The following is a 12,601-nucleotide window of genomic DNA, read 5'->3' as shown; positions in this document are numbered from 1 at the left end:
TATATATATTTATATATATATATATAGTATATATATATATATATATATATATATATATATATATATATATATATATATATATATATGTGTGTGTGTGTGTGTGTGTGTGTGTGTGTGTGTGTGTGTGTGTGTGTGTGTAATTCTAATAGCCACAATGCCCTCTTAACTTCTCGAATTCTTCGCGCTTTTTTGGATATGCTTGTAACTACGAAGCCGAAAGGATCCAAACGGAAGAAATTGAAGAGCCCGTGAACGCCGGTCGCGGGAAGCGAACCCGAATTCCATATTCACAGGGAGGTCACGTTGCCGACCTGGCGTAGTTACTAGCATATCCAAAAAAGCGCGAAGGATTCGAGAAGTTAAGAGGGCATTGTGGCTACTAGAATTACATATGTGTCTGGTTAAAGTGACCAGTAGATTCTACATATATATATATATATATATATATATATATATATATATATATATATATATACATATACAGTATTATAATATATATAAACATATGTATATATATATATATATATATATATATATATATATATATATATATATATATATATACTTAAAAGAATAGGAAGGAGAGTAAAAACTTCAGCATGTCACGTCAAAAATTTATTTTTTTCTCCAACATTGCCGGAATCCAAATCCAGTTATCATGGCTGTGTTTGGGAAAGTAAAAAAAAAAATCCATACATCAGGTGCAAACTAAAACAGAATATATATTGGCATAATTTGAATGTATTGAGTACATACAAAATTTAAATATTACTAGCAAAGTAAGACGAAGTAAATGGGAGAAAAACAAAATGATCAGTTTTATTAACACTGTAATTGTTAACAAAAAAACAAAGATTGAGACTTAGGGGAGGTAAAATACGCCATTCACATAGACAGAGAAAAATGTATAATGCTAACAGTTAAATGTCTGTGAATGCATAGTTAAATATGTTATACATGTAGAAATATAATCTATGAAAGGTTGGTTCTACCAGCTCTCTTCTGTGGGAAGGAAGTGTGGCTGTTGAATGCAAATGAAAGAAAAAGGGAATTTGCAGAAATATATAAAATGGTAAGATTGTTAGCATAGGTGAAAGGAAGGATTCGAGTTTTTTAGATGGTTCGGTTATGTTGACTTTAAACAGATGTACCGAATCATACATCTAAAGTAGGGGCCTTGTATATTTGAATGGATTGGCATACACGACCTATAGACTTCCCAGTGCTTGGCCTTTGGCCTAAATTCTATATCCTATAGACTTCGACGGCTGGCAAAATATGACATTGTTATCTATGAGAACACAAAACTCGCTGAAACGTTTTTATTTTTAAACATCATCTACTTCCTTCACTATACGGGGTAGTCTCATCTTCTTTGCATTTAGACGGAATGAAATGTATTACGTCTCTGAATTTGTAATGTTTGATATTCAGCATAAAAACGAATGCGCCTGTTGCAGCTTAGCATCTGCAAAGACTGAACTGACAGTATTAATTTATCGTTAGGTAGTAATGATTTATATTTATTTTAATGTACATCAGAAACTTAGGTAATTTTGTTCTGTTGCAGAGATGACCTTTGTATCTCTGGAGAGTCTGTAACCTTGAGGCGAACGACATATTAGAGAGAAAATATCACACACGAATTTCAGCACAGTCAGGTGTCTGAAGAAGAACTGATCATCTGAAAGGACTGTCAAAAGGCAATCGGTAATTGTATAGCAGCTATGTCAGTCTCGGCAAGTTAATATTGACAGCTTTCACGAAGGCCGAGAATTTGACATTGCTGTCACCGTAGTCATGGATGGCAAAGAATGGAACCGGACTGTGTTGCTGCTCCCTACGTCGTTTCAAGAAGGTGCAAGGACTCTTTGTCAGTGCTGCTTACAAGGGTAACCTTGACAAAAAAATTCAAGGTGAGTTTGAGATTAAATGTCTATAAATAGATAACTGAATATTTTTACACATACAAATAGAATGTATGAAGGGTTTGTTCCACCAGTTCTTTTCTGTAGAAGGGAAGTGTGGCAGTTGAATGAATGATTGAATGATCTTGAGTTATCTGGCTTCGTGACAACTGGTTCATTGGTGCCGATATCAATTAAATGAACAACATAGCTGCTATAAAAACTAAAAGTTAAATGAAAATGAATGAAGTATTATATTTTTGGGAGAAGACCAGCGTCGACAGTAAATTTAAAAATACCACTGGCATCATACACCACATCCTCTCTAAGGATCTTGGCAAGGGTGAACCTACCATCCCGGTCAAGAACCTCAGAGAGGTAACGGCTTCTAATATCCCCAAGACTGGGCCACTCAACCAGCAAGTGCCTCTCGAAGTCAAGGGGAACAGAGAATCCTCACAAAAAGGTTGATTCTCCCCGGCCATGAAAAAGCTGTGTTTGGCGAGTATGCCCAATCCTTAAATTGCCAATAAAATAAAGAAAGGAATTTGCAGAAATATATAAAGTGGTAAATTGTTAGCATAGGTGAAAGGAAGAATTAGAGTTTTTCAGATAGATAAATTATGATGACTTTCAACCAGTATACCGAATCATACATATAAAATTGGAGCTTTTTATGCTGCAGTGAATTGGGATGCACAGTCTATAGGTTTGGAAGGTGGCTATATATGACTTTCCTTTTCCATTGATAGTAGTGTAATTTGTTACTATACAAAAGAAGGTGAGACATCGTTTTTCTAAACCAACAACTACTTTCTTCACTATATTCGTAGCATTTAGTTGGGATGGAATGTAATACGTCTGTGACTTTGGAATTTACGCTGTTCAACGTAAAAACGAATGCACTTTTTGCAGCTTCACACCTGCCAAAGGCTGAATCGACAATATTCTTTCCTTTGTATTTAAATGAGTTTTATCGAATCACTGTTTTGCCATTAGGTAGTAATGATTTATATTTATTGTAATGCACAGTAAAAACTTATGTTTTGTTCTGTTGCAGGGCTGAATAGTTTGGAACCAGAACACTTTCCTGATGTTAGAGCTGTTCAGAAATATTGAGAATTTGTTATCTCTCAAGAGTCTGTAACCTTGAGGGGAACAATATAATAGAGGAAATATCACCAACCCTGAAGAATAATAAGATTTATTCAGCGTTATTAAATACAGTTGTTCACAAACGAATTTCAGCAGAGCCAGGTGTGTGAAGAATTGATCGTTTGAAAAGACTGTCAAAAGGCAATCGCTAATTGTACAACAGATATGTCAGTTTCCGCAAGTTTAAGTTGACAGTTTTCACGAAGACCGAGAATTGGATATTGCTGTCACTGTGGTCATGGAGGACGACAAGGAATGGAACCTGACTGTAATAGGAAGGTGTCTTTGTCGCCGCTGTTTACGAGGGTGTCGTTGACAACAAAATTCAAGGTGAGTTTGAGATTATTTGATCCAGCAATAGATATTGTAGATTAATCTAGTGTGATTGTGGTAGATCATTATTCATAGTGGCACAGTAGTATATTATAAACACATAGTGTTACTATGGTTAAATTGTTCAATTTAAAGGACTTCCTGATTAATCAGTTTACCTGTTTCAAAAGGGGGATATCTTGGCCAGTGAAATATCGACGATAATAAATAACGTTCAGATATATCTATGTAATCATATCTTGTTTGTCATATTGCTTGGCATTCAGTCCATCATAGCCTTCCCTTCACATTGACATTTCACGCCCCAACTCCTCCAAATTCTATTATTCTTCCATCTAATATTATGTTTCAGCATTTTACCATTTTCAGATCCACTAGACTTTCTTTGCAGACTATTGGCATTGGCTTCCTAAAACTATGTGATATATCCTTGGTCAGCGTTAAATTCCCCTCTGGAAAGGAAAATGAAATTTATCCAAAAGCATTTGCATATTAGCCTTCCCCTTCCGTCTGCGAACCTGAAAGCAATTCGGTATCAGTTTGAATTTCTTGAGTAAATGGGAAAGCAATATACGACGATCCTTCAATATTCAGTTGTATTGTTTAGTTGTGAAATAATGACAGTAGTAGTAGCAGCAGTATAGTAGTAGTAGTAGTAGTAGTAATCCCTTTTGAAAGACGCGTGGTGATTCGATATTAGTAATTCAGTACCAGTTTGAGTTTCTTGATTAAATTAATATTAGATGTTGTACTGAAATGGGAAATAATAATAGTAATAGCAAAAAAGCTATTATGCAGTAAAAAAAGTACGTTCTTTATGCAATAGTGACAAATAAAGATATATTTCTGAAAGGAAAATTTCTTGACATGTAAAACGAAAGGTTAGAAAAAATTGGTCAAATGTTTTATATATATATATATATATGAATAGATAGATAGATAGCTAGATAGACAGATAGATAGATGTGTGTGTGTGTGTGTGTGTATACGTACATACATATTTATATTCACCCTTGCATTAAGCGCATAAACTATGAAGTGTACGTAACGGAAATCCATGGAGATAGGAAAGGCTTATCCTGTCTTAGTCCTCGCAAGGGGAAGGTTCCAGCAGGTTCCAGCAGGGTTCCAGCTACTGATATTTATGGACTTATTACATTTACCTTTACGTTCCCGAATCACAATCCCTCAGATAATTATTGTTGTTATTGAATGGATGAATATTACGCTATATAACCTTCATCACGACGTAAAAAATTATATCTGTTTGTGTTTTGAAAGTCTGTTTGCTGTTTCACCAAGTGGCTTCTCTAGTCATTCGGTTTAAATGATGAAGGAAGGCTGCAAATTGTTCCTTATTACCAAGACACTTAATATTCCAGCGCATGATTATTAGATGGAGTTCCCTTGCTGTCATTTAGCTCATATTTGATTTCTCTCTCTCTCTCTCTCTCTCTCTCTCTCTCTCTCTCTCTCTCTCTCTCTCTCTCTCTCTCTTGTATTTTGAACGTCGAAACATTAACTTAATAAAATGAACAGTTCTCTTTCCTTCATATTCTGAGCATATTTATATTTATGAGCTAAATAAAACGTGGCTTTAATTCCCGCCGTCTTTCTCTGTTAGAAATTATACAATACCTACTTGGGATTCCGCTTCTACTTAATTACGAGAGAGAGAGAGAGAGAGAGAGAGAGAGAGAGAGAGAGAGAGAGAGAGAGAATATCCAGAATCATGCATTGTATGAATGATGATGGACTATATGGGTGCTTACAAACGTACGTTTAACGACACAGACATGAGAGAGTTTGTTATGCTCAAATAGAAGTCATTGTGCTTGATTTCAAATGCTTATTTCCGCGATAATGAGCAGGTCTATTCGGTCGCAGTAATGTATTCCATTACCGGAAGCATATCAGATACACATAATGCCACAGACTGTATATACTCATATATAAAGAGCCGCTCACCTGGGTATTAAACATATGAACTATGTTGCGTATCTAATGGTAATCCATGGGGATAAGGCCTGTTATATCCTCAAAGGGGAATGCTCTAGCCCTTGCCATTAATGGGCCATTCTATCTACATTTATCGTTCCCAGATGATGATCTCGCAGATTATTATTATTATTATTATTATTATTATTATTATTATTATTATTATTATTATTATTATTATTATTATTATTATAAAGAGCCCCAGCAAATGAATATGACGTCATCAGTTCTTTCCTCTGATATACAAAATGCTTTGTATATCGAAATCCTTTTATTGTTTCACAGAGTGATTGATTTACTCATTCTGTTCAATGATGACACGAAGTTGCAAATGTTTAATTATCACCAAGAGACAAAATATCATTGGGCATAACTCGTGGATGGAATTTCGGTGTTGCTATTTGATGCCGAATACCAGCTTCCTCTCCCTTATTATCTTATATTTTGGATGTCAGAACCTTCTTATGACAGCACGGCATTTCAAATTCAGTGTTGAATAAAGCGATTATTTCACACCAGTAGGTAAAATTTAAATTGTGTAAAACTGCCCAAGAATATACAGTAGATGATCTTATCCAGAAGGAAGAGTGAAGTGCCACGTGCCAGAGTTGTTAAGTGCTGAAGAGGGTTGTACTGTACAAGTGCTTCATTATGTTGTTATAAATGAAAGACACTGTTACGCCTTTATTTACGGTGCGCTAGATAAATAAGAGCCCTTGTTTTGTGAGCTTTTATCTTTAAGAAAGTTGCGGCTGTTCTTATTTTTCATTTACTTAGGTTCCGCTTTAGAATAGGTACCTCTAAATGGGGGTGTCTCCAGCCCCATGTCCTTCTCTAGTTAGGTACGGCCTTGCAAACGCGACTAACTGCCAGGTACATGATTTATAACTTAGATCAGCAGGACACTGGTGGGTTTTAAAATTCAAGCATAAGATATTCCATCATGTAGAACTGAAAAATGGGTTATCGCCGGTCATGCAATATGTGTGTGTGTGTGTGTGTGTATATATATATATATATATATATATATATATATATATATATATATATATATATATATATATATATATATATATATATATATATATATATATACACACACACACATATATATATATATGTATATGTGTGTGTATATATATACACACATATATATATATATATATATATATATATATATATATATATATATATATATATATATATATATATATATATATATATATATAATGTGTGTGTGTGTGTGTGTGTGTATATCATTGTAGTCTTAATCTGGCTTTTTTTCCAATTTCTAGTGTTTTGAAATAAATCTAAATCTTGCTTTTGTTCACTGAAAAAATCTATTGGCGTTCATTTGTACCGTTTATTAACGTTCATTGAAAATATAAATTCTTTATGGAAAATCAGTGGCAAAGTTTAAGAGTCAGAGGAAAAACTGCTCATGGAGAATGTGAACTAAGAGAAAGAGAAAGGGAGGACAGTGAATAAATTCTCTGCATAAAATAAACTGTCCTCTCTCTTTCCCTGTTCAGCCATTCGTACGGACCATTCTCTTTAGATATTGCCTATTACACCCCCTAACCCGCTGCCCGGATCTGCCTTGTATTGCAGAAAGGTTTTGTGATGGTCTCTTCGAAAGTGAATGGCTGATGGTGGAAAAATTTATGACACTGTTATTTATATTTTGTTATTCACTTCATGTTTAAGGTATCCTATCTCATATGAAGCTTGACAATTTATTTATTACTCTTTTAAAGCTTTAATATATTTTTAAAAAAACATGGCTAATTTTTTTTCTTTGGAATATATTTTTCCATCCTAGCCTTTACAGGACTTACACACGACTGTTTGAAACAATAAAAATCTTATTCAAACTGAATATGTGGAAATTATTTTTAGGAAAAAAGACAGAATCGTCTTCCCATGCATTAGGTGTGTGAAATAAGAAAAGTGTGGGACTAAGTAAAACATCAATCTGGTTCCTTATCGGAGTCAGTTTGGAATCATTATTGATTAAGTTTTCATTATGCTAATTGTCTACTCTTGGTGTAAGTCCACACCACGCTGAGACATGTCGTCAAAACACGCATCTATGCAATCATCACCAACAGGTTGAAAACAAGTTTACGATTTATTGGTAGTTCTACCAGTACTTCTTACGATTATCCAGCATTGGCCTAAGATTCATTCTCCACTTACGGTCGTTGAATTGTTATCAATATATATATATATATATATATATATATATATATATATATATATATATATATATATATATATATATATATATATATATATATATATATATATATATATATATATGTATATATTATATTTTGCCAACATTTTTTATATATATATATATATATATATATATATATATATATATATATATATATATATATATATATATATATATATATATATATATATATATATATATATATATATATATATATATATATATATGTATGTATAATACAATGATATTTTGCCAACATTTCTTTACATGATTTAATGTAGTATGGCTCACCCTTCTGTTGAGTATTCATAACTTTAGATGGCTTAACAGATTTCTAGGGAAATAATATTGTCTTGATTAAAATCCCTGATCAGTAGAGGAGTCAATGAAACTGAAAAGCTCCCGAATGTGTATTCCTTTGATACAAAACCAGTACTTAATTTCGCATTTTGTGGTTAACATTCAAATACCCTATGAAAATGCTTAAGCATGCCTCTCTCTCTCTCTCTCTCTCTCTCTCTCTCTCTCTCTCTCTCTCTCTCTCTCTCTCTCTCTCTCTCTCTCTCTCTTTAAGAAATAGACGTTCAATTCTTTCTTAGAATATGCGGGAAAAGTATTTTACAAGGAATATTTTGTAGATGTCTTCTTTAACAAATATAAACACAGTATTTACTGGCATAATTGCTGATCTTCGAATTTGCCACTTTACTTCATTCCATATTTGCATTTATTTTTTTACCAATTAGTTTTTTACTCCATTGTTATTGGGAGATAATTTTCTTAAAATATTCTCTGTTCATGGCTGCATCATATAGGATACGAGTATTTGTGTATTGAAAATTTCATATATTTTTGTGATAATTAGAAGAGTTCATTAAGCTCCAAAAAATGTTCAGAACTCACATATATGAATATCAACATTAAAGAGACGAAATAACTCTAACGCTCTTGAAATCTTACTTGTATTTAGGGAAATTCTCAAATGAATAATTCGCCAAAAGCCAGTCTGCCTTTAACATGAATGTTTTTCAGTTCTTTAGACCATTATTTAAAATGGAACGCTATGTTAGTTCGTACCTTTTGTTAGATTCGGATATACATTTTTTTTCCGTTGTTCACTTTTATATCAAACCACATAAGATTCAACATCTTCATTCCTGAGCAGAAGAATTGTAAAATGGAAATAGGTTTGTGTTGATGATTTCAATCAGCAGACAAAAAAAAAAAAAAAAAAAAAAAACTAAGAAATTGGAAATGTTGCCTGAATGTGGGGTATCATTTCTTTCCATCTCTTCATAGGTATTAAACGAAATAATTTTGAATAGGAGGATTATCTTCGTTTTGTAATCCTAAATGTAAAGGCGATAAATAGATTTTCCATTTTGTCACTTATAAAAGAAGTGGAAAAGGACACAAGCCATTTCAGCGTTCATTTGATTTACATTTTTTTCCTTTTTGAAATTCTTATTTTCTTGTTTTGAAATTCGAATAAAGCGCATGTTCGTATTATATGTGAAAATTAGTTTATAAATTCATAAAAGCTATTAAAAAAACCCAAAAATGGTGATGAAAATCGACAAAAGTATTATGACAACGTAAAAAATACCATTTTCTCAGTAGATATTTTTTTTTATCACATTTACTGTTGAAATGAAAAGTGAAATTTTGTGTTAAGAGCCCCCAGATGCCCCTAAGAATGAAGTTCCACCTAAAAGCGCCTTCGTGTTTTGTCTCTGGTAATAGCACTTTTAAAGATAATGGGGTTTTATATTAAGCGAATTACCCGTCTGGTTATACGAGACATTTTGCAAAATTAGATCAGTGTGGTAATGAAATTTAATAGAATAATAATTGAACCAACATTCCCACCCACTTAACCCACTCACAGTAATAACCATCTATTTTTTCACTATTGAAAATAATTTTCCAAACTAGGTTTTGTAGAACTGTATGCCAACAAAATATAATTGTCAAAAAATTGTATCAAAATATGATTCTCGTAACACCGGGTGATAGCATTTGCTGGTATCTCATTCCGCACGTTCCATGTTATAATAGTTGACTCTTTATCAGGTGCAATTAAAACTACTTTTGCAGTCTTTCCACTTATTAAATTTTTTGCCATCAGACTTTGACTACTTATGGAATGACACTTTCCATTTCATCCGCTTGGGGAAAAACATAACTTTGAATCATTGTATGTTGCTCTACTATTTCTTCCGATACTGTAATTTCCCCAAAATAGCGGGGTCGTTGGAGTGACTTAGTTTTATTTCCAGAACCAATAACATAAGGAAAGAACGAAATTACATGAAAAAGGGTTGATGTCGAAATTCAATCGATGAGCGACATTGAAAACAAGAGAAATGCCACAATGAATTTCCAGTATTGACAGTTAGTGCAAACTGAAACAAATAAGCGAATTGCTTGAGGGGGATACTAGAGCATGCCAAAGATATAATTATCTAATAAAATTATGAAAAAATAAAGACGCGGAATATTGAAACATGCACGTAAAACATTAAACAAGAGTGGGTAAGCTACATACATGTACACATTATCTTCCAAACCAACATATCTTAATCTCTCTCTCTCTCTCTCTCTCTCTCTCTCTCTCTCTCTCTCTCTCTCTCTCTCTCTCTCACAATCACAAGCAGACTCAGACGCAAGTAGAACTAAATATTTAATTTTTTCTTCACCCCAATCTCTAAACTTTCTCCGTATCATGTCATTTTAAGAGTTTACTATTCCTTACTCTAGCCCAAACCTTTTTTTTTTTATTTCCTTCTATTACGTCTTGTCATTTGTCGTTAGTGCAATTATCACGAACTTTTTCCTTTAAAAGTTTCCTCTCGAAATCAGCTTTACTGTCCTTTTGACTCTGTTTTTGCTTTCGGCCAACATCTCGCATGCCTGTGTGTAATGCTCTTGGTGGCCATTTTTGGTCATTCCAAAGCTTGACACCTCCTCACCGATATTGCTGGCTTGTTATTGGTTTCCTTTACCGAATCTTTCTTCCTTTTCCATTTGTTTACATTTTTTTTTCAGTTTCACAACAAGAAAGAGACTTCGAGCAGAAAAGAAGCCAATGAAATAGAGATGAATGGCATTTTTAGATATTCATTACTAACCGTGTTTTAATGCCGAACGAATATTAACTTTTGATTCTTGATACTACTTTTTTTCTGAATTTCGTATCCTACGTCAAATATAGCAACCTCTATATCGGGTGCCAAAGGTTACATACCTCACTGGCCAATAATCGGGTAAAGAGAAAAGCCATTGCAGCAAACATAGGGTTTCTCTCTCTTGTCGTTTCAAGCCCCAATTTAGAGGAAGGTGAAGAATATATATACAGAGATTATTCTGCTTTTACTGGTGTTACTACTTGTACAGTTACTGCATTATTGTTGCAACATATTTTCATTTATGTTGATATATTCTTATGATAAACTGACAAAGAGTTGTTGTAGATGGTGGTATGAATGTATTTCCTAGATGATAAGATGCTAAGGTTATGAAAAGTATTTATGATGGAACTCAATCATGTATTTAGTTTGTAAGCAGGAGAGTGGCTGGTTGTGTGTAAAAGTTAATTGTTCAACATCCTAATGGGTAAAGAGGCTTTTGAGGTCAGAGAAAGAGCAGTAGCTGTAGGTTCAAAGTTGTGGCAAAAGAAAATAAGGTTTGCAGATCAAAATTTTTAATTACAGATAATAAAAAGAAACTGCAGGGACTGGTGTTTGAAAGGATAAGATTGAGAATAAATGTGAGAAAAGTAAGGTAATAAAATCCTTCCTTCAGAACCTTCGCTGTAATCCAGACATACTTTACACAGCCTAGTCAGCCACTCAGTTACATTTTCACTCCAGTACCGCAACATCTCATCCGTAATCCCATCAACACCAGTTTACTTATACTCTTGAACCTCTTAGTTGACCCTTTGGGGCCTTCAGCAGTCACTTCCACACTTTTTTTCAAACTTATATTAGTTCTGTCCTATGTCTACTATATATTCAAGCAATCCCCAATATATTCATTCTGTATCTGCTATTCTAAGATTCATTAGCCCCTTGCCCTCTCTCTGCCTTATTTTCCCTCTCACTTTCTCTCGACCTCCTTATCAGTCTTCTGTATTTTTGTACACTTTGTACCATTCTGCACTGAAACTAAACCTAAGGCTATATTTTTCTTCTTCAGTAAACTCCTCACTCCTTGCCCGATTTTGTTCCTTCCTCCCACTATCCAAACCACACCTGCTTTGGGAACTCCATCCTGGAAATTATTGTGTTGACATGAATTTTCTCATTGGTAAGGGCTTGTAACGAACCATTCTCAGGTAGTCTTTAGAGTGTTTTTTTTTATCTATGCGCTATTCTTCTCTGTGGGTGCTATACATTATGCTGTATACTACAGTCAAGTGACTACCAGGTAATTGAGTATATTTTCAGTTGAAAGCAAGCTCAGGAGAACTTTGGAACGTGAATAATGCATTGTGAATTCTTTAGCAATCGAACAGTGACCTTTTGCTAAAAAAGAGAGGCGATTATCCCAATTACACAGAAAAATGTGGATATATATATATATATATATATATATATATATATATATATATATATATATATATATATATATATATATATATATATCAATTATGAAGTAATATTACAAGAGGAAAATTCTTATTTAACATATGTATGCAGTACATATATACTGTATGTATATAATATATATATATATATATATATATATATATATATATATATATATATATATATATATATATATATATATATATATATATATATATATATATATATATATATATATATATATACATATATATATTAAATAAGAATTTTTCTCTTATAATGTTACATTGATAGAATACACATATACTAATACACATAAAATTGCTTTATGCTAGTATCATGAAATATCAATAACTAAACGAGAACTTTTGGCA

General features: G+C 33.0%; 1 long non-coding RNA gene across 2 annotated transcripts in view; it reads left to right on the top strand.

The window, feature by feature from the left end:
- Positions 1–12,601, top strand: part of LOC136828808 (uncharacterized) — an 855,933-nt gene that overhangs the window by 284,124 nt on the left and 559,208 nt on the right. For both annotated transcript variants that reach the window (XR_010850235.1, XR_010850234.1), the window contains exons 7-8: positions 1,571–1,916; positions 2,968–3,392. This is a non-coding gene — a long non-coding RNA (uncharacterized lncRNA). The remainder of the gene's footprint in view (positions 1–1,570; positions 1,917–2,967; positions 3,393–12,601) is intronic.

Source organism: Macrobrachium rosenbergii, chromosome 43 (assembly GCF_040412425.1).
Source record: "Macrobrachium rosenbergii isolate ZJJX-2024 chromosome 43, ASM4041242v1, whole genome shotgun sequence".
Lineage (NCBI taxonomy): Eukaryota > Metazoa > Arthropoda > Malacostraca > Decapoda > Palaemonidae > Macrobrachium > Macrobrachium rosenbergii.
The sequence above is the reverse complement of the archived record's forward strand: the minus strand, read 5'-3'. Positions and strand labels throughout refer to the sequence as shown.